This window comes from Passer domesticus, chromosome 9, assembly GCF_036417665.1.
Source record: "Passer domesticus isolate bPasDom1 chromosome 9, bPasDom1.hap1, whole genome shotgun sequence".
Classification (NCBI taxonomy): domain Eukaryota; kingdom Metazoa; phylum Chordata; class Aves; order Passeriformes; family Passeridae; genus Passer; species Passer domesticus.
In genome coordinates, this window is record NC_087482.1 from 14,017,849 (window position 1) to 14,038,993 (window position 21,145).

Here is a 21,145-nt window from a genome sequence, read left to right on the forward strand (position 1 = left end):
AGATGAAAAGCTGTATGGGTGGCCTGTAGCTAATGTTCTTTGGTTGCCTGGACCCCAGTCAGTGCTCACACCTAAATGACTGACCAGCCCCAAGCTGCTCTAAAGTTTTAATCAAAGGCACTGAAGCTCTGTTGAGTGCAAATTCTCCAGGAAAACAAGCACAGGAACTTGGATAATGTTGGTGGCAAAAGCATATTACAGAATGGTACCAATTCCAGCCTTTATTTTGCCTTCTTTTGCTGCCATGCATCAAACTGGGTCAGACTCATCACTGACCTGGGTTCTTCCAGGATGGGGTGTGCAAGGATGATCCCTCAGCTCATGTGTGGACCTGGTGTGCACCAGGCCAGAGACGTGACTGTCATCCATAGCCAGCCCCTGTCTGCCATGAGAACAGGGAGCTGCAGCTCTGAGGAACTCAGGGGTTAGGCAGCAAACAGCCCAAATGCCTAGTTTATATCAGTTACTGGTCAGGAGGATTTACTGCTGAGAGATTTTTATCTTCCTACCCAGAGCTGGAATAAAAGAACCCTGGCAGTTTGCTTTAGCTGTGAAGAGACTCTCTTCAACAGGTTCCAGCTCTGCTGCTTGTTTCAATTAAAAGCAGAGCCAAACTCTTCTGTTGGTCACATCAAACCAACATAAGTTTCAGGAGTCTGTGAAAGACATTAGAGGGTCAACATTATTTTATTTTATTATACTTACAGTCTTCTAATTCAGCCATGGGATACTTAGGCCATCACTGACTATATCAAATAACGGGAAAAAGCACTGGAAAAGAAGTTTTATTACAACTAAGTTTTAAAATCTAATGAATGAATTTCATAACAACAACTATCTAGTAAGAATACAGTAATTTAAACATCTCAAAGCTCTTTGATAATGGAGCCCTGAACCCCAGTCATGTGCAGTGCAGCCTCAGCTGTCCCTTTGAGGCCAGAGAACTGCCAAGGCTCAGGGCTGGGATGAGCCTTCGTCCAAAACCAGCTCCAAGATTGATTGGGAATCAATCCAGAGCAGGGCTCACACAAAGAGCAAAGTCTCAAGGCCAAAGCCAAACCTTCATCACATTGGATTTGTTTTAACATGGATCTGGAGCAAATTTGCTTGATCTGCAACACCACTGTTACAATGAAACTTTACACGAGCTACTAAATAAGCACTGTCCTGTCCTATCTTGAGCTGTGCTGCCCAAATACTGTGGAGAACTTGCTCTGCCTCTGCCCTGTGCCCCTGGGGCTGCTCTTGGCCAGGCAGCCTCAGTGGGAGCCAGCTCTGGCTGCAGCCCCAGCAGGCCCCCAGGACAAGGCCCAGCAATTGAGAGGCCAATGGAAGCACTGGGCAGCAGCAGAAGCCTCAGCAGAGATATTTGGATAACCATGGACTGGCCACAAGTCCACAGCAGCATGACTCCCAGTCAGGCTACCTATGCCAGGAGCAGAATTATAAGAAAACTGTGGAGAAAAATCAACAACTGACCCTCTGTGCTCGTACAGCTTGCGAATGCCAAAATAGCAGCCTATCAGCACAAGTGGCACAGTGATCACTGTCACCACCGTGCCTATCATGCAGGTCCTGCGCACATCCTCGGGACAGACAATTCTTGGGAGGCGCACTGGATCCGGGGCATATATTCCTGTTTCATTGATAACGTCTGTGGGAGCAATGGGGAGCGTGAGCCCGTGCTGTGCTGCACTGCTGAGCTGGCAGCACGCTGGATACGGGCAGGACGGTGTCTGTTTCCCCCAGAGCTGGGGCCTGCAGGCACCTTGCCGGCCCTTGGCACAGGCTGTGCCAGCCAACAAAGCCCAGCAGGCCGGGAGGAGAGCCCGGGGGCAGCGCAGCTGCTTGGGCAGTGGCTGCTGCCAGGGACACGGGCCAAAGCCATCCCTGAGCAGCCACTGCCACCCCTGGCCCTCCCTGCCCCGTGACAGCTCCCCCAGCCCCAGGAGACAGGCTCAGGCTCTGTCAGGAGGCATGGGAATCCTTGCACTCCCCCTCTGCCCTTTCCCCACCATTGCCACCCTGTGCAGCTGCTCCCAGGTTTTGGGACGTGTCTCCCAGGGAATGGGCCCAGCAGGACTGCTGAGCCTGACTGAGCCTGGCAGAGCAATCACCTTCTGTGGCACTGTCTGGCATCTCCTCCCTTTGTGCATCGGTGGCTGGCACTGAGCCATCGTTTCCTCCAGGAAGTGCTGCCTTCCGTAAAGCTTTTTGGTCCATATCTGGAGAAAGGAAAAAGGACAGCTGGATCTGGTGGAACCATTCCCCATTAGGGTGGTGGCATCTTTAGGAAACACTAAATGTCAAAGGTATGGATAAGTATCAGGGAAAGGCCAAGGCTCTTGGGGCTGCTCCAGGGCCCTCCCATCTCCAAATAGTTGTCTTTCCAGATCTACCCAGAGACCAGGAAATTGCAGGGGATCTCAGGGTGTGCATGGCCGTGGTGCAGTTTGGGCTCCCTGTCAGCTGATGCCAAATGCCTTCCTGCAGAGGCTGGGCAGAAGCTGCAGCCAGGCCAGGCTGGCAAACAGCCCTGCAGGATGTGAAAGCAGCAGCGGGGCAGCGAGGCTGCCATGGATGCCTTCCTGCTGTACCGGGCACGGCGTGTCCAGATGTGCAGCCAAAGCCCCCAGCTGCTGACTCCCAGGAGAAGAATGAGGGAAATGCACCCACCACGTTGTCTCTCCAGTCCAGTCAAGATTTGGTCTGCTTGGTTGGATTCCTCCAGGGACTCACTCTGTTTTGTAGTTTTTTTCCTCCCTCTCAAAGGACCTTAAGAGAAATTATTTCCATTTCTCCAGAAGTGGATTCCACAGAACCAGGGCTCATCCTGTGGGGTCAGCAGGCACACACTACTCACCCCTGCGATGGGAGCTGGGCTTGTGTTCAGCAACCAGACCTGGAGCTTGAAAAGTCCTCCCTGCAGACACACCTGGAACTCAACAGCCACAGAAGCTCCTGTCACCTGGTTCCTGACAGTTTGTCAATGATTATTCTCTGAGGGGAAGTTGAGAACTTACCTGCAGAGGCTCCCAAGGGTTCCAAACCATTTTCCATCCCAGCTGCTGGAGAACCTATCCCAGCACCCTCACCTAGAAAGGGAGCATAGATCAGACCCATTTCCATGGTGTGCTGGGATCCCCTTCTGCCTTTGAGAACTGGGCACTGCAAGGGGGTCGGGTAAGGCTCTGAGAGCCAGATGTCAGTGGACAAGGCCAAAGCTGCACAAGGGCCTGGGGAGCTCTGGACTGGCTCTGGTCACTCTCCACCCTCTTTGCAGGCCCTGTGCAACATCTCTGGAGGGACAGGCACTGACACAAAGCAGCAGAGAGGGCAGCTCAAGCCTCAGCAAGGCTCAGGCCCAGAGGCACAGCAATTACCTCCTGGGCCTGTGCCTGGCATCGCCTCCCTTCCTGCAGCAGAGGCTGCCAATGAGCCACTGCTTCCTCTGGAAAACTCAGCCTTCAGCACAGCCTTTCGTTTCATCTCTGCAGAAAGAAAAGGGAACCGTTGGATTAGGTGCAGATGTTCCCCTTTCTGGGAGTTGGAATCTTCAGGAGACAATACTGGTCAAACTGATGAATAAGGATCTGGAAATCATAAAAACTTTTGGGATTGGACAGGGCACTCTCTTGTCCAAACAGCTGCCATTCCTGATCTGCCTGGTGACCGGGAAATTGCAGGGCATCTCAGCCCAATGGTGCAGTTTGGGCAGCCTCTCAGCTGATGCCAAATGCCTTCCTGCAGGGGCTGGGCAGAAGCTGCAGCCAGGCCAGGCTGGGAAACAGCCCTGCAGGGTGTGAAAGCAGCAGCGGGGCAGCGAGGCTGCCATGGATCCCTTCCCGCTGTGCCGGGCACGGCGTGTCCAGATGTGCAGCCAAAGCCCCCGGCTGCTGAGTCCCAGGGGCAGCATGAGGCAAATGCACCCACCACGACGTCTCTCAAGGTCACTCAGCATCTTGTCCAGAAGTTTGGCTGCCTCCAGCGACTTGCTGTCTCCTGCGTCTTGGTTCATCCATCTAGGAAGACCTTAATGGAAAGTGATTGAATTTCTCCTTCAGGCCCGAGTGGCAGTGAGTGCACCTGGGTGATTGGTGCCCTCCAAGGCACTCCCTCAGCTCTGCCTCCCACTCAGGAGCAGGGGCAGGGGGACCTCGTGCCTGCAGTGGCCCCACACTGGGATGGAAGGAGCCCCTTGCGGGGCAGTCGTGGCAGAAAGGACTCCCTGGAGCTGCCAGCAGCTCTAAAGCCAGCCCCGGGCAGAGCCAGGGCTTGGCAGTGGCAGCAGGAGCAGCTCAGGCTCCCAGGGGCCGGCAGAGGAGCTGCAAAAGGCTCAGCCCCGGGGCACAGCCCTGGGCCCGGCCCCTTCCCTCTCTGCCCTTCTCCCTGGCTGCACAGAGCACATGGAAGGACACACTGACATTGCACACGGGAGGAAGATGGACAGCTAAATGCTCCTTTCTGCAACAGATAGCAATCCTGTGGGATCACTCAGGGCCTCAGTGGGGAGCAGGGCAAATTTTGGAGATTCTTTCAGTCCTGAGATTATGTTAAGGGAAATGCCACTTGACTGAGCTCTTGCTGCCTGGACAGAGAGTATTTTCTCTGAAAGGCTCACAGAGAACTTACCTCCAGCATTCTCCGGGGGTTTCAAGTCATTATCCGATAGGGCATCCAGATAGTCCATGACGCCATCCCAGTCTAGAAGGGAGCAAAGATCAGAACCATTTCCATGATGTTCTGGGATCCCCCTCTGCCTTAGGGAACTGGACACTGCAAGGGGGTCGGGTAAGGCTGTGGGAGCCAGATGTCAGTGGACAAGGCCAAAGGTGCACAGGGGTCTGGGGAGCTCTGGAATGGCTCTGGTCACTCTCCACACTCTTTGCAGGCCCTGTGCAACATCCCTGGAGTGGTGGCTGGAGGAGCCCAGGCCCCGTGGGGGCTCTCTCACTCCCACAGAGGAAACCCTCCCAAAAGCCCTGGGCAAAACCATCCCCAGCACTTCCCGGGGAGCAGGGAGCGCTGTCCCGGGAAAGGGCAGCCAGGCTGCCGGCTCACCTGCTCGCCGCGCTTGCAGCGGAGCAGCCTGGGCAGCCCTGTCAGGCAGGGCCACGGCCAGGAGCAGCAGGAGTAGGAGGCGCAGAGCAAGGGCCATGGTGCCTTGCCCTCTGCCAGTCCCGCAGCTCTTGCTGCCACCGCTGTCCTGTCACCGCTGTCCCAACACCAACACCGCTGCTGCCACCGCCGCTGCTGCCGCAACAGTTGTGCTCAGGGACTGACTGCTGGCTCCTTGTGCTGCTGTGCAACCACAGGGCTCTGGCACCTCTGGCACCTCTGTTACCTCAGAGCCTGCTGTGACCTCAGCCTGTTGTGACCCCTGAGCTTGCTGTGACCTCATGCCCTTAGCTGTACCCCCAGAGTGTGCCCCCGTCTGTATGAACGGATTGCCCTGAATGTAAATGTTTTACTTCATCAATGAGCCATTGCTCAGCAAAATTTGTGTTTTGCCTACTGACATTGCTGGTCAGGCTGTGTCCCTGGAGATGCTGTTTATGGCTTTCCTCTTTTCCTGGGCATGCCACTGGAGGAGGAAAAGTCCTAGGTGGTGCCAAAGAAGGAAATGTGCCCTCAGCCCAGGGACGCTCAGCATGGGCTCCCCCATCCCCTCGGGGCCCCGCCGCTGGGCACAGCAGCCCCTGCCTGGCTCCTGCCTGCCCACACCGTGGCCATCCACGGCTGTTCCTGGGCATGGAGGTCAGCCAGTGCTGGTGCCGTGTGGGCTTTGCTGCTGCTACCACCCGGACACTGATGGGTGACAGCTCCATCACTTTATTGCATCACAAGATCTGGGCCAAACCCTGCCCTGGAATGGGAGTAGGTGGTGTGGCATGGAGGCTCTTTCAGTGTCATTTGGAGGGCTGCTCTGAGCATTTTGGGCAATCAGGAGGGGGTGGTCTCGGCTGGGTATGGAAGGTGCTGAACTGGTTCTGGGTTGCTGCATAGGTGGAGATGGACTGGGAGGGGGTGGAGGCATCTTGAAAATCCCCATGGGTAGCGGAGGCGGCTCAGGGATTCCTATAGGGAGTGGAGGTGGCACTGGGATTTCCACAGTGATAGGCTGATTTCCTCTTCTAGGCCAGCTGTTCTGGGGTTGTCCACTGAGGGCTTTTCATGGGGCTACCCAGGTTCTTATCACTGCTGGAGGAGCTACTTAAGTTATCTGGGTATGAGGTCCAGCCACTGCCCTTCAGTTGCAGTCCAGAGGCGCTCCTGTGAAGAGAGGAGGTGGCTGAGGCCCAAGTTGCCAGTGGCACACGGGGACCCTCGTGCACAGCAGGGCCCAGAGCTGGCAAGGCTCCCCAGCACGGCTGGAGCTGCTGGCACAGCTGGGCCCAGCTGGACAGCTGCCCCTCAAGGCCCCGGCCAGCAGGGCACGGCTCTGGGCAGGGTCCCTGGCCAGGAGCGGGCCCCACAGTGCCTCTGCCTTTCAAGGGCAACCTCGGCCCTGCTCTTTCTCCTCCCCACCTCCCTCTGCCTCTGCCCCGTGCCCCTGGGGCTGCTCTTGGCCAGGCAGCCTCAGTGGGAGCCAGCCCTGGCTGCAGCCCCAGCGGGCCCCCCAGGACAAGGCCCAGCAATTGAGAGGCCAATGGAAGCACTGGGCAGCAGCAGAACCCTCAGCAGAATTATTTGGACAACCATGGACTGGCCACAACTCCATTGCAGCCTCCCTGTGAATGTTTCCTGTCTGCATTAGATCTTCATAACAAGCTGTTTCAGGAAAAGATGAAGAAAACACTCACCATTTTCTCTTCCAGTAAAAATGAATTTGGACCCAGCATAAGATGAAGATAAACTCCAAAAAAAGCAGGCCTGCCATTAACCCTGCCCAGCAGCCTGCTCCCTTCCAGAAGCCCCTTCCAAAGCCATTCTGGGCATCAGGAAGACGTGTTGTGGTGCCGGCTGCATCTGTGGGAGCAATGGGAAGCGTGAGCCCGTGCTGTGCTGCACTGCTGAGCTGGCAGCACGGTGGATACGGGCAGGACGTTCTCTGTTTCCCCCAGAGCTGGGGCCTGCAGGCACCTTGCTGGCCCTTGGCACAGGCTGTGCCAGCCAACAAAGCCCAGCAGGCTGGGAGGAGAGCCCGGGGGCAGCGCAGCTGCTTGGGCAGTGGCTGCTGCCAGGGACATGGGCCAAAGCCATCCCTGAGCAGCCACTGCCACCCCTGGCCCTCCCTGCCCCATGACTGCTCCTCCAGCCCCGGGGGACAGACTGTCAAAAAGTCCACAGCCAGCAAAGAGATTGTCCCAGGAATTGTGTCCTGCTTTTGCTCCCTGCACTTGGTTCCAGAAACATCCCTCAGACTGCTGTACATGCCCACACATGATCTGATCAGCCCCTATGCTTTTCCATTCTGCTCTCAGAAATTTTGCAACAAATCCACAAATAAATTCGAGGTTACATCTGTGAATTGCACACTACAGTTTCCTTCATTTTTCCCAATACCTGGAAGTTTCTATATTTAGTAATGCCCTTGAGGATCTCTGATAATTTTCAGTATTTGGGATTTTTTGTATTGAGAGAGACGATACAGCCTAATTCATTTTAGTTTTTGCAGGTCTGGGTTTTTCCTCAGCATGATGGTTTACTTATTATCTACATGTAAACTTGTTTTTATTTATGTTTTTTTTTGGTTCACCAAGGAATTATTTTCACAATCTGACATTCACTTCTTAGTTAATGTTCCGTAGAAGAACAATTTGGACTCTCTTTTTATAGGAATATAAAGATCTCAGAAAGCTGTATTTTTAATTTTGAGGACACTCTTTCTGCCCACTCCCACCTATAACAGTGATCGTTTTTGAAACATATCTGAGGACATGTGGAGTTATTTGAGAAATGCTTGGCTTAACCTGGGTATTGGATTATTATTTTCAGTGCTATAAACCTACATTGCTTCAAGGTTCACACCACGGTCCTGATTTGTGGCTCAATGCATGGATGCCTGCCTGAATTAAAAGAATGTTTGTGAGGCAGCTGAAGAGCTTAGACCTCAGAGATTAAAATTCCTGGGAGGAGGAGGTGGAGGAAGAAAGGATAAAATCCTGATTCAAAGGGTTTTTTCTCACTTCTAGTATGCCAGAAGTATGGTAGACTACACCTGTCTTCAAATGCCATTTACTTACAGAACAACTCTCTACAGTGCCAGACTCCAGGAGAAATGACTCAACACTTTGCCTCCCAATGCATCAGCTTTAATTCTAGTGAGAAGTAGGCCTTAATTACAGTCTGATTAGAGCAAATCAACAAAGCAGTCTTGCCATCGTGTGAGTGGCAAGAGGAATTTGCTTGTGAACAGATGAATATGTCCCACTCAGTAATGAACAAAATTTGCCCTGACTTGGAAGAAAGTAGACAAGGAGCAATGCAGTATTTGGGGTTTATCCAGGGATAAATGGGGCAAGAAGCTGTAACAACTTACCTGTTTTACAGAACACAAGTACTGATACGGCCAATAATGAACCCACATGAAGGGATCTTCAGGACATTCCTTTATTTCTCTAACCAGGAATGGGCAGCAAAATGCTGGCATTTATCTGAACTGGAAGCCATGTTGCTCTCCTGTTTCTCCTTGAGCACACTGTGTGTTATTTGCAGACTTCACCGTCCAGCCCATCAATCCTCTCGTGGCCAATTGCTAAATGGCACAAGTACCAAAATACAGGTGCCAGCATAATCAGCCCAGCACTAATGCAGCACTGCTTTGATGGTGCACAGGAGCACAGAATGGCTTGGGTTGGAAGGGACATTTAACGGCCATCTAGTCCCAATGGCCTGCAGTGAGCAGGGACACCTTGAACTAGGTCAGGTTGCTCAGAACAGGAGCTTGAATGTCTGCAGGGATAGAGGTCCACATCTCTGGGCAACCTCTGCCAGGGTTTCAAAATCAACAGTGTAAAAAATGTGTTTCTTTCATCTAGTCTGAATCGACCATCTTATAGATTAAAAGACCCTCGGTCTGGTCACAAAAAGCTTTACTAAAAATTCTGTCCCATCTCTTTACAAGCCCCCAGAAGGCCCTGAAAGGCAGCAATCAGGTGTCCCTGGAGTCCTCTCTCTTCCAGGCTGAACACTGCCAGCTCTCCCAGCCTGTCTCCAAAGCACAAGGGCTCCAGCCCTCAGAGCATCTTGTCCCTCCTCTGGACTAGATCCAACAGGTCCATGTCTTTCCTGCCTTGGGGACCCAGAGCAGGATGCAGTACTCTGTCGTGGGAGAGACCGAGACACTACAAAGCAACACAGTCCATTTCCAGAAGGCTTCAAACCCTATTTTTATTCTAGCCTGCATGCTTTTTCTCCATTCTTACAAAGCTCTTAATTTTATACTTTACTCATTGGTCACGAGATACAAACGAAATACTCATTGAAATAGGGAGTTGCAGGTTTCTCTTATTTATCCTTCTTTCTTTCTTGGTTTCTATGTCAACAGCCTTGGTAGGAAATTCTTTCAGGGGTTAGCACGGATCCTCTTATCAAACTTTTTGATGGCTCACAGAGGTCAGTATAAAACCTCTTCCACAGTACTCCAGGTGGGGTCTCACCAGAGCAGAGAGGTGGAATCACCTCCTTCAACCTGCTGGGCACTCTCCCCTGGACGCACATGGCTGCCTCATGTCCAACCTCTCTTCTAGCAGCAACCCCAATTCCTTGGTAGAGCTGCTCTCCATCCCTTCATGTCCCAACCAGTGATATCAGCTGGGCTGGGACTGTGTCACAGCCCTTGGGCAGAGCAGCTGGGCAAGATGAGCTCCCTCCCGAAGAAGGCAGATCCAGCTCCCGAAACAACTGCACCCTGGCCATGAGCTCACAGCAGGCCCTGAGGTCCCAGAGGTCCCAGAGCCCCGTGGTTGCACAGCAGCACAAGGAGCCAGCAGTCAGTCCCTGAGCACAACTGTTGCGGCAGCAGCGGCGGTGGCAGCAGCGGTGTTGGTGTTGGGACAGCGGTGTCGGGACAGCGGTGTCAGGACAGCGGTGGCAGCAAGAGCTGCGGGACTGGCAGAGGACAAGGCACCATGGCCCTTGCTCTGCGCCTCCTACTTCTGCTGCTCCTGGCCGTGGCCCTGCCTGCCAGGGCTGCCCAGGCTGCTCCGCTGCAAGCGCGGGGAGCAGGTGAGCCGGCAGCCTGGCTCCCATTCCCGGCACAGTGTTCCCTGCTCCCCGGGAAGCGCTGGGGATGGTTTTGCTAAGGGCTTTTGGGAGGGTTTCCTCTGTGGGAGGGAGGGAGACCCAAGGGGCCTGGGGCTTCCTCAGTTTCCACTCCAAGGATGTTTCACAGAGCTAGGAAATAGTGTGGAGATTGACCGGGGCAAGGCCATAGCTCCCCAGCCCCTGGTACTGCTTTGGTCATTGTCATTGACATCTGGCTCCCATGGCCTTATCCGACCCATCCTCATGAAGAGGAACTACCTTTCTCTAATGTCCTTGAAGAGACAAGACCCAAGACACAGAAGACAAAAAATTCCTGGAGGCGGCCAAACATCTGGACCAGATGATGAGTGCACAGGTGAGACGCCATGGTCAGTGCATTTCCCTCCCTTGCAGTGCCCAGATCCCTAGGGCAGGAGATTCCAGTACACCATGGAAACACTTCTGATCTGTGCTCCCTTCTAGGTGAGGGTGCTGGGATGGCTTCTCCAGCAGCGGGGATGGAAGATGATTTGGAGCCCTTGGGAATTTCTGCAGGTTAGTTCACCAGTTTCCCTCAGAGAATAATTATTGTAAGCCTGGAAGAACAAGGTGACAGAAGCTTCTCTGGCTGTTGAGTTACAGGTGTGTCTGCAGGGAGGACTTTTCAAGCCCCAGGGCTGGATGCTGCACACAATCCCAGCTCCCATGGCAGGGGTGAGTAGTGTGTCCCTGCTGACACCGCAGGCTGAGTCCTATTTTTGTGGGATCCATCCACATGAACTGGAAATACTGTTAAGGTCCTCCAACAGGCAGTACCAAAGAGGAGACAGTAAGTTCCTGGAGTCAGCAAAACACCTGGGCCAGATGATGAGTGACCTGGAGAGATGCTGTGCTGGGTGCATTTCCCTCATGCTTCCCCTGGGACTCAGCAGCCGGTGCCTTTGGCTGCACATCTGGACACGCCGTGCCCGGGACAGCGGGAAGGCATCCATGGCAGCCTCGCTGCCCCACTGCTGCTTTCACACCCTGCAGGGCTGCTTCCCAGCCTGGCCTGGCTGCAGCTTCTGCCCAGGCTCTGCAGGAAGGCATTTGGCATCTGCTGACACGCTGCCCAAACTGCACCATAGGCCATGCCCACACTGAGATCCTCTACAATTTCCCAGTCTCCAGGCAGATCAGGAGGGGTGGTGCTTTGGAAAAGGGAGGGGCCTGTCCAATCCCAAAAGCTCATCTGATTTCCTCATCCTTGTCCATGACTTTCACCAGTGTTAGCTTCTGAAGATGACACCTCCCCAATGCGGAACTGTCCCATCTGATCCATCTGTCCCTTTTCTTTCTCCAGCGATGACCCAAAACTTGGCACAGAAGGTGGCTGTTCCAGGAAGAAGCAGTGGCTCAGTGGCAGCCTCTTCAGCAGGAGAACAGGCGGTTCCAGGCACTGGCACAGCAGGTGATGGCTTCAGTGTCTCCTGAGAGGGCCTGACTGTCCCCCAGGGCTGGGGGAGCAGTCACGGGGCAGGGAGGGCCAGGGGTGGCAGTGGCTGCTCAGGGATGGCTTTGGCCCGTATCCCTGGCAGCAGCCACTGCCCAAGCAGCTGCGCTGCCCCCGGGCTCTCCTCCCGGCCTGCTGGGCTTTGTTGGCTGGCACAGCCTGTGCCAAGGGCGGGCAAGGTGTCTGCAGGCCCCAGCTCTGGGGGAAACAGAGAATGTCCTGCCCGTATCCACCGTGCTGCCAGCTCAGCAGTGCAGCACAGCACGGGCTCACGCTCCCCATTGCTCCCACAGATGCAGCCGGCACCACAACACAACTGCCCGATGCCCAGAAGGGCCTCGGAAGGGGCTTCTGTAAGGGAGCAGGCTGCTGGGCATGGTTAATGGCAGGCCTGCTTTTTTTGGAGTTTATCTTCATCTTATGCTGGGTCCAAATTCATTTTTACTGGAAGAGAAAATGGTGAGTGCTTTCTTCATCTTTTCCTGAAACAGCTTGTTATGAAGATCTAATGCAGACAGGAAACATTCACAGGGAGGCTGCAATGGAGTTGTGGCCAGTCCATGGTTGTCCAAATAATTCTGCTGAGGGTTCTGCTGCTGCCCAGTGCTTCCATTGGCCTCTCAATTGCTGGGCCTTGTCCTGGGGGCCCCGCTGGGGCTGCAGCCAGAGCTGGCTCCCACTGAGGCTGCCTGGCCAAGAGCAGCCCCAGGGGCACAGGGCAGAGGCAGAGGGAGGTGGGGAGGAGAAAGAGCAGGGCCGAGGTTGCCCTTGAAAGGCAGAGGCGCTCTGGGGCCCGCTCCTGGCCAGGGACCCTGCCCAGAGCCGTGCCCTGCTGGCCGGGGCCTTGAGGGGCAGCTGTCCAGCTGGGCCCAGCTGTGCCAGCAGCTCCAGCCGTGCTGGGGAGCCTTGCCAGCTCTGGGCCCTGCTGTGCACGAGGGTCCCTGTGTGCCACTGGCAGCTGTGGCCTCAGCCACCTCCTCTCTTCACAGGTGCTCCTGTGCATGTTCAGAAGACGCACCTAAAAACAGAGGCAATGACAACATAATAGTTTATCCCAGCTCTTCACTTCCCCCCCTATCTGCCCTGCCGTGGCTGCATCCCCATCATGAGGCCGTCCCAAAACCCACCCCTCCTCAATGAGACCCTCTCCCACTGAGCCCCCTGGTCCTGTTCCCCGGCCAGGACTGAAGGTGGGTAGCCCTTGTCTGCCTGGGCAGGGCTTGGCCTATATTTTATGTTCAAATAAAGAAATTGAGTTTTCACAGCTATGTCTGGGTGGTAGCAGCAGCAAAGCCCAACTGGCACCAGCACTGACCGAGCTCCATGCCCAGGAGCAGCCGTGGATGACCACGGTGTGGGGAGGCAGGAGCCAGGCAGGGGCTCAGAGGCATATTTTGGGGTCCCTGCTGAGGGGTGCAGGGATCCCTTATGAGGCACAAAGGAGTATTGATGGCCTCTCCTAAGGTGTGCAGGTATCCCTCATGCAGTGGGCAGCAGGGTTAAATTTGAGGGGGTTTTTTACTCTTCTCAGCAAAGCACAGGGCCATTTGGCCGAGGTTTTGCCAAGCTGGGAGAAAGCCTCTTGCAAAGGCTTGGGCCCAGCCTGTGGGCACAGCGGGCGGGCGCAGCCCATCCCCTGGGCCAGTCCGGGCTGCTCAGGCCGGGCCGGGCCGGGCCAGGCTCGGGCCCCGGCAGGGAAGGGCCGCGGCCCTGGGCTCTGCTGAGGCTGCTGAGCTCCGGCCTGCCCTGTGCTGCAGCCCAACACATTGACAGCCATGGCCGTGCCCTGGGCCACCGCAGGCACCCGGGGCTACAGCTGAGGCCGCGCCTTCTCCCACTGAAGGGAGGCTGGCTCTGTTCCCTCAGAGGGCACAGCTTAGCTCCCAGCACCTTTGTGAACCTGCCTGCCGGGGAAGTGCTGGGGGGCAGAGTGTTCCAACCCTTCTCACTGGGAAGTGTGGCTGGTGGTGTAGGGATTTTAAATTATTTTCCCTCTAAATTTGTGTCCTGCCAGAGGGTTAAGTTTGCTTGCTCTCAGTAGGGCGCTTTTCTTCTTGGCAGTCAGTGGGGCTTCAGTGCAGCCAGGGTTGAAGGAGGATCTCTGGCTGCTTGGGCTGTGGTTGTGGGACTGGCTTCATCCTTCCTTTGGCTGTGATTTGCACTGGTGCTTGTGCAGGCATTTTACAGTAAGTGGCTTCAGTTCATTCCTCTTGCCACCAAAAACTGAGAATAAACCTCTTTAACACCACTGAAGTATTAAGAGGCAGGCCTTACTTTCTTGACTTGCTGGATGCACAGGCCATTGGCATCACAGGGCCTTCTTGGTGGGGTCTTCAGATACCCTGGTGGTCACAAAAGAAGGAAGCTGATTTTCTGGGAAAAAGATAGTTTCCCATGTGTGGAAAAGAATAACCTGTCACTTCCCCATCCCTTTCTTTGTAAAGTGATACAGGCAAGTGCGTTCATATATCTCTATCTGCTTTGTCTATCTATCTATCTATCTATCTATCTATCTATCTATCTATCATCTATCTTACTAATCTATTGTGGTGTTGCCTTTTATTCAAATGGTATGCTCTGTCTCAAAAATGTACCCCTCAAAAATATATGGTTTATTCCAAGCTGTGTTCCTCTCCTGAAGTCTCATGGATCTGCAATCCCATTGGCCCAAATCTTATTTCGCACCTACTTTGAATTTCCCTCTTAAGCTGTGCGAGGAAGACCAGATTCTCTCATGGCCCATCTCTCCCCTAGGCTCGCCCTCTCTCCCCCTCCCTTTCCCTTTCCCCCTTCTCCCTCTGAAACCATGTTACACCTGGGGCTGGGACCCCAATAAACCCTCATCTAATTAGCACCCTCACAAGCCGTGTGGATTCTCCTCTCTGGAGAGCTGGAAAAGAATACAATCCATGTTTGATATAGGTAAGCTTGAGTGCAGGAGCAAACCTGAACTGTGATTTCCTTCTTGCTAGACATATGCTGGCTTGTTTAGATTGACTTTGAACTGAAATCCTGCAAAGCTGGAAAATGACTGGTGGCCATCACTCTGATTTCCTTAAAAGCCCCTTTTTTTCATTTTAATGTTTTTCATTTCTGGTGGCTGGTAAATTCCTTTCTTTCTTAAGCTATGTGCTGGCAATATTGGAGGTAGAAAAAAACCATAATACTGCATTATTTTAGATACTTGATAGTTTTCTTGTGAAATTTTATGGCAGTATCTCCTGCCTAAAACTGCCTCAAAACTACTGCAGCAGGTCAGCTACTGAACACGACTCACTGCATAGCTGCAGCTCATGTTTCTACAGTGAAAGTGGCTTTGTGTTCTTCTGCATGGGTATGAAACACTACCAATTGAAAGGCTGCTTACCAGCAAAGAGCCTTGTTTAGTGTAGCCTGGACATTGGGATGCTGGTAGCTGTTTGATCAATACCCAGCAAACTACCAAAATTATTTTTCGTGACTACTCCCTCGTGATTTTAGCTTGGCTTCTTTAGGAGATTCTGTTTTCATTTAGAAATGGCACAGTGGAGCCAGCAGTGCCTCAGGACAGGTGGAGCTGGGACAAATGGCTCATTGATTTTGATCTCAACAAAAAGCCACCTGAGCTCCTCATGACAGCAACCCCACGGACTGGAAATGGATCCATTAAAAATAACTCATCACAGAGCTTTTAACTTGAAGCTCTGACATATGGAGCTTGCTCAGTTCTGCCATGGAGGAAGGGAGTTTGAAGACAAAGAGGTTTAGCAAGAGATCCATGTACAACAAAAGTGCTTCTATTTTAGCAAATGAAGTATCTTAGGATATAAACCCTAATCCATACTCCAGTCTTATCCCTCCATTTACCCAAATTCTTGGTCTTAATTCCTTTGTCAGTAGGAAAATATGACAGGGAAGTGTAGATCCTCCTTTTCTTCTTCAGCTGGGCAGCTTGTAACCTCTTGTCCCACAAACAGGGGCAGACAACCAGGAATGTTGTCTTCAAACCATATTTTTGGAAAGTTTTCCCTGTGTTTGTTTTTGCCCTGAAGCAACTGAGATTCACTGGAGTGTTTGCAAGCCATAAAGGATGGATTTATTTGGGTTGCTAGAATCTTTCATATTTTAGATCTTTTCTGCTGCAGAAGAGCCTGGTACTTGCAGAACTCTTGCCCCATGCACTTCTCCAGTGCTTCTTGCAGAGAAGCTTTGGGAAGCACTCAGGAAAAGTGCCATGTTCATGTGTGGTTTGTGGAGCCCACAGGACAGGGAAATGTCTTTGCAGTGGGCACTGCCTTTTATTCCAAGGAGTTGTTATTGCTGTGGGCACTGGCTGTTACTCCAACACCTGTGTCATTTATTCTACTGGAATCCTTGTGAAAAAGTTCTTCTTTGCCGTCGAGATTTTTGATCTGAAACTGCCCAAAGTTTTCCATCTCACAGGTTTCTGATGGTGGTTTTTCGTTTCCAGTCTGTTGGTGGCCCATGAAGATGCTGCTTCGATTCTGAAGGCCCCCATACATGGGTACCAAGCTGAATGTTCTCCAGTGCTCCACAGCAGCCCAGTTATCCACAGGAGGGCCAAGAGTAGCTCCAGAAGCTCCAAGGGATTCTAACAGATGAATTTCTGTCCCTCAGGAAGGCAGGGTAGGTCTGAAGTAAAGGGTCTGACCCTGCACCCACCATTGCATGGCAGCAGCTGTCCCACACTTTGTGGAAGGCACATACATGTGACACTCTTATATCAGCACTGGCTTAGTCAGACTTATAAAGATCTTAAAAAAAAACAGACCGGGCAAAAAATATTTGTATTTTAGTTGGTTGGGGTATTTTTGGCTTTTTTTTTTTTCTTGGTTCTTTGCTTTGGTGCTCAGAGATAATGAAGGAGGAGGCAGATTTTCTGTTCAACTTGCCTGTCAGTATGCAGGGGGCATGAAAAGAAGATCAGCTTTTCACCAGCTGGTTAAGGAGCTCTAAAAGCAATTGTGCTGTCCCTAATCAGGGGGTGGGGGCACTGCTAACAGCCTGGATTGTCCCCACCTGTGTTCCCCTCCTTACCAAAGTGCTGTGTAGATCCAGAGCCTTGTGCCTTGGCCTGATGGTACAAAATCCACCCAATATCCATCTGTTTGCATAAATAAAGGCTTTGTTCTCATTAAGATGAAAAGCTGTATGGGTGGCCTGCAGCTAATGTTCTTTTGTTGCCTGGACCCCAGTCAGTGCTCACATCTAAATGACTGACCAGCCCCAAGCTGCTCTTAAGACTGATTTGATCAAAGGCACTGAAGCTCTGTTGAGTGCAAATTCTCCAGGAAAACAAGCACAGGAACTTGGATAATGTTGGTGACAGAAGCAGAGTGCAGATTTGAACCTCTGAGGACACCTCACTGCTGCCTCCCCCCACCCTTTTATTTTTAATTCATTTAATATTCTGAGTGCCAGCTCTGGCATGAAGTGGGTCCTCAGCAAGGAGCTGCTGGGCCTCCTGGCTGTGTCCCTTTGTGCTCCCAGTGCTTCTGGTCTGGTTTGGCTGGGAAACTTGTCCATCCTGCCTCTGTGTTTTCTTCCTATCTTTCCAATGCACAGCCCTTTCCCGCTGCTTGGCATTTGAATACTCTGATTACTTCATTGGGTAACTTGCATCTTGCACTCCATGACATTAAATTGTGTTGCTCAGACGCTGTCCTATTCTGAGTTTCTGGAACACATTTCTAAGCCTTCCAGCTGTAGCCCAAGGGAAACTATTTCTGCCTTGCATAACAAAATTGGCAGATTTTTTGCAAAGACAGCCCGTTACAAAGGACTTGTTGTGTGCATTGACATCTGAGGGGCTGCTTTCTAAGACAGATAAAAAACCCATGAACAAACAGCAAACCAACCAAACAACATATTTTTAAAAATTACTTTATTTTTACCTCTTATTTTTAATCTTTTCCAAGCTGGCCTTCTTTTCCGCTGCAGTGTTTTTCTTTGGACAGAATAGCCCCCTTGCCAGATGATGCGACTTCACAAGGAAAACAGAACTCACACACAATGCATATATGAAAGCTAAACGTGGAGATTCCCATTATCACAATCATCACCACTGATTTTCAGATAATTTGCTGTCAAAATGTTTCCAGAAGGGTGAGAACAGTATCTCAGATCCCCTGGCTAGTTTGGTGTCGTAGCCACTTATTATCTCTCCTTTCTTATTATCTTTCCTTTCTGCACTTCTGTAGTTGCTCTGCCCATTTGCTGCTCTTGGATCTCTGCCTCCTTCACCTGATTTTTATCTTTTTCTGGATTTGTGGGGATTTTTCTGTTGGTTTTGGTTTTTCTTGGTGGTTGTTTTGTTTGCCTATTTTATTTGGTCCCTGTTAGAGAGCCTTTTGGGCAGATGCTGTGGCCTATGTGCACAACCCTGCAGATAAAAACCAATGGACATTCTGTGGATTTAGAAGCATGCTTGCCAACACTTCGGGTATGTGCCTGATAGCAGAAGCTTGCTGCCCTTGGACAGCCAGCCTGAGAAAGTTTGCCAACTGAAGAAGATGTGAAAGTACATGGTCTGAAGATTCTAGCAGAGGATGAGAAAATGTTCCACTGATATTGCTGACAAGCTGAGCTACGTGACCAAGATATGTTTAAGAAATAGTCTTTCTTTTAGGTATAAGTGCTTTGTTAACCAATCAGATACTTTCCCATGTCGCTTGAACCCTGGAACCATATAAATGTACCCTGAAACTAACAGTAAATGGAGCATTGATCATACTTCTATGAGAACTCGATCTTTGACTCTGGAGGCCCCTCTTCCTTTTTCCCCCTACCCCTACTCTCTCTCTCTCCAGCAAGAGGTCCTGGTTGTGCTTTAGTTTTTTGTGGTTTTATTAATCCACTCAACAGCAGAATCAGCTTGTGATTTCTATTATGAAGTTTTGATATACAGGTGTAGCACATAAAGGTTGTTTTTGTTTTTAAAGTCATCTCAGACACAGACCTGCAAGCTCCTGTGACTTTGAGAACTGAGTGCTCTCAGACAGCAAATTGTGCATGAATAGGAAACTTGTAGTTCCCGTCTCCATTACACACAGCAAAATGTCAAGTGGTTGGAATTGTTGTAGATAGAAATTGATCAAGCCAATTTAATAATAATAAATATATGTATATCATTTATTGTGTGACTGATATACAGTCTGGAGATCCACAATCAAAGGGACAGCGTTGAGCCTGGATGGACACTGGGTGAACACTGATCCGACCTCTATCGCATCAGACCTGCTCTGTTCACTAAGGCAGTCTGGTACAGTCAGGTTTTATACCCTTTCTGTTGCTCGAGGCAGCGCCTCTCTTGTTCTTTTCATAGTCAAACACATTCATGATGTCCTCTTTCTCCAAGTTGCACTGGACAATGTGGTTCCTGGCAAGCTGTGAATGCTGATGGTAGGGGGAACCTGGTATTGGGATGCGAGTTCCCTGATAATTTCTGCTATCTCAATCTCCGTGCTGGATGAGCGTTGACCGCCCAGGTGGCATTTGAGTAAGGATCCATCTCCTTCCCCAGCTAGGCTCTTTTAATTGCAAATTAGACCCCTTCTCGCTGCTGTCTGCAGTTTTGCAATGGCATGTGGCAGTCTCTAAGCATGAAGCAATTCCTTGGCTCCCGCTGAAAATGCTTTTGAGTATTTCTTTTCAACATTATAACGTATCTTCATCTCATATTCTACATAAGCACAAATTACCTGTATCACATATTACAATCCCTCCCCTTCTATATAAACACATTAATTCATGCTAGAATCCTAATATCCTTAAATTCATTTAGTGAAATTTCCCTTAGCCCATGTAACTTCTTTAATATCTATGTGTGTTAGGTATTTTGTGTTTTTAGGAAATATAGTTACCTTTTTAATTTTCCCCAGCCTCTCTGTCTTTTTCCTATTTGTCCTGGGATATCTCCTGATATACTTTACAGACAGCCCTGTCTCCCTTCACTTGTTTTTCAAATGTTGCCAGGGCCTCAGCTGCTTTATTATCTTTTTCCTCTAATTTCATTATTTTAGACACTTGACTTACTTTTCCTGCAGCACATTCTAGGTCTATGGGCATGGCTGCTACTTACATACCTTACACAACTGAGTACATCAGTCTAATAAAACAAGGTATTAAAACAGGGTAGGAATATAACCCTGGCTACTGAGCATAGTATAAAGAATACTACTTTCTTCCACCAGGCTCCTTCGAATAAGTGATCCCACCAGGATGCTTAGAGAATGGAATTCCATTTCTGAACTGGTACATGTGCTACCCTCTTAATTTCTGCTGCCAGACCTCAGATGGTTTCCCCATAATGGCCAATTTCTATGCAACATTCTGATTTGTTAAATTTTCCACAGATGCCCCCTTCTTCAGCTAACAAATAATCCAGGGCTATCTGATTTTGATATACAAAAACCCGCATTTGGGAATGCTGTCTAGATAACAATTCAAGGGCATCTGACGTATGTTTTGAAATTATCTCAACTACAGCCTGAAGTCATATTAGCCTGTTCAACAGAAAAATCAGGGTTCTGTACCCCCAGCTTCCATCTGGGGCTTACGTGGCAGGGCCATAATATTCTATTATTCCCTCAGCAGGCCACTCTTCCTCTCCCCATGTCTGGCTACCGTCCACCACATGGAATTTCTTCTTTATTTCTCTTTTTCCCCTACTTAAAGTTTCATATAAGGGTGCTCCCAATGAGCTACTTTCTGGCATAGGGAGTGTGAACAAAACCTGATTTTTCCTAGGGTGCACGACCCTTTCCATTCCGGGGGTAATTTTTTGTATGCTTTTCTCCCACAGATCCAATATATACCATTTGGAGTTTTTCAAATTCCCCTCGGTATTTTCTGGCTCCCTTTGGGGAGTTCCAGTATCCCTTTAGGTCTCCCAAGGATTGGTAAGGATTAACTCCAGAGCCTTTGTTCCAACAGAGCGCAATTATTTCGTTCCACTCACAAGTGGTCCCTTTTTCCCGGCTCCAATATCCAGCAGGAGGTTCTGGTTGCCAGGTCCTGCTTTTATTATTTGAATTTAATGATAAGGTAGAGATAAATGAGGTATATCCCACTACCTTGTTATATTCTCTCCCTTCTTGGCTGATACAAACCATCCCAATTCCCCACTGGTCCAAGACCCACCTCTCAGGCCTCTGTATTGTTCTTGAAATCTCAGTGTTATCCCATTTTAGCAGCTGCTCTGGAGTTAAGCTCTCACCTTTCCAAGGCCATTTGTCCGCTGATTTAAGCCCTCTGCAAATCCAGCAATTTGATAAACCCAGTTCAGTAGCAATTTCTTGCATTAGATCTATAAATAAATTTCTCTCTGAAGCAGGCAGCCCCCAGCCAGTATACTGCTTTTCCAATTGGTCGTATTGTTCACTTAGAGTTCTTAGCCTTTCTTGCTCTATTCGCTTTTTCCTCATTTCTGATTCCTGTCTTTTCAATTCTTGGGCTACCTGTTTC

At 50.8% G+C, this 21,145-nt stretch overlaps 2 long non-coding RNA genes across 2 annotated transcripts; one reads left to right on the plus strand and one right to left on the minus strand.

The window, feature by feature from the left end:
- Positions 1-3,381: 3,381 nt before the first annotated feature.
- On the minus strand, positions 3,382-4,931 carry LOC135307189 (uncharacterized). The gene is made up of 3 exons (XR_010367910.1): positions 4,633-4,931; positions 3,934-4,032; positions 3,382-3,491 (listed from the first exon to the last, which is right to left on the minus strand). It is a non-coding gene; the product is annotated as an uncharacterized LOC135307189 (long non-coding RNA).
- A 9,503-nt stretch (positions 4,932-14,434) lies between these two features.
- On the plus strand, positions 14,435-18,269 carry LOC135307190 (uncharacterized). The gene is made up of 2 exons (XR_010367911.1): positions 14,435-14,602; positions 16,131-18,269. It is a non-coding gene; the product is annotated as an uncharacterized LOC135307190 (long non-coding RNA).
- Positions 18,270-21,145: the final 2,876 nt, after the last annotated feature.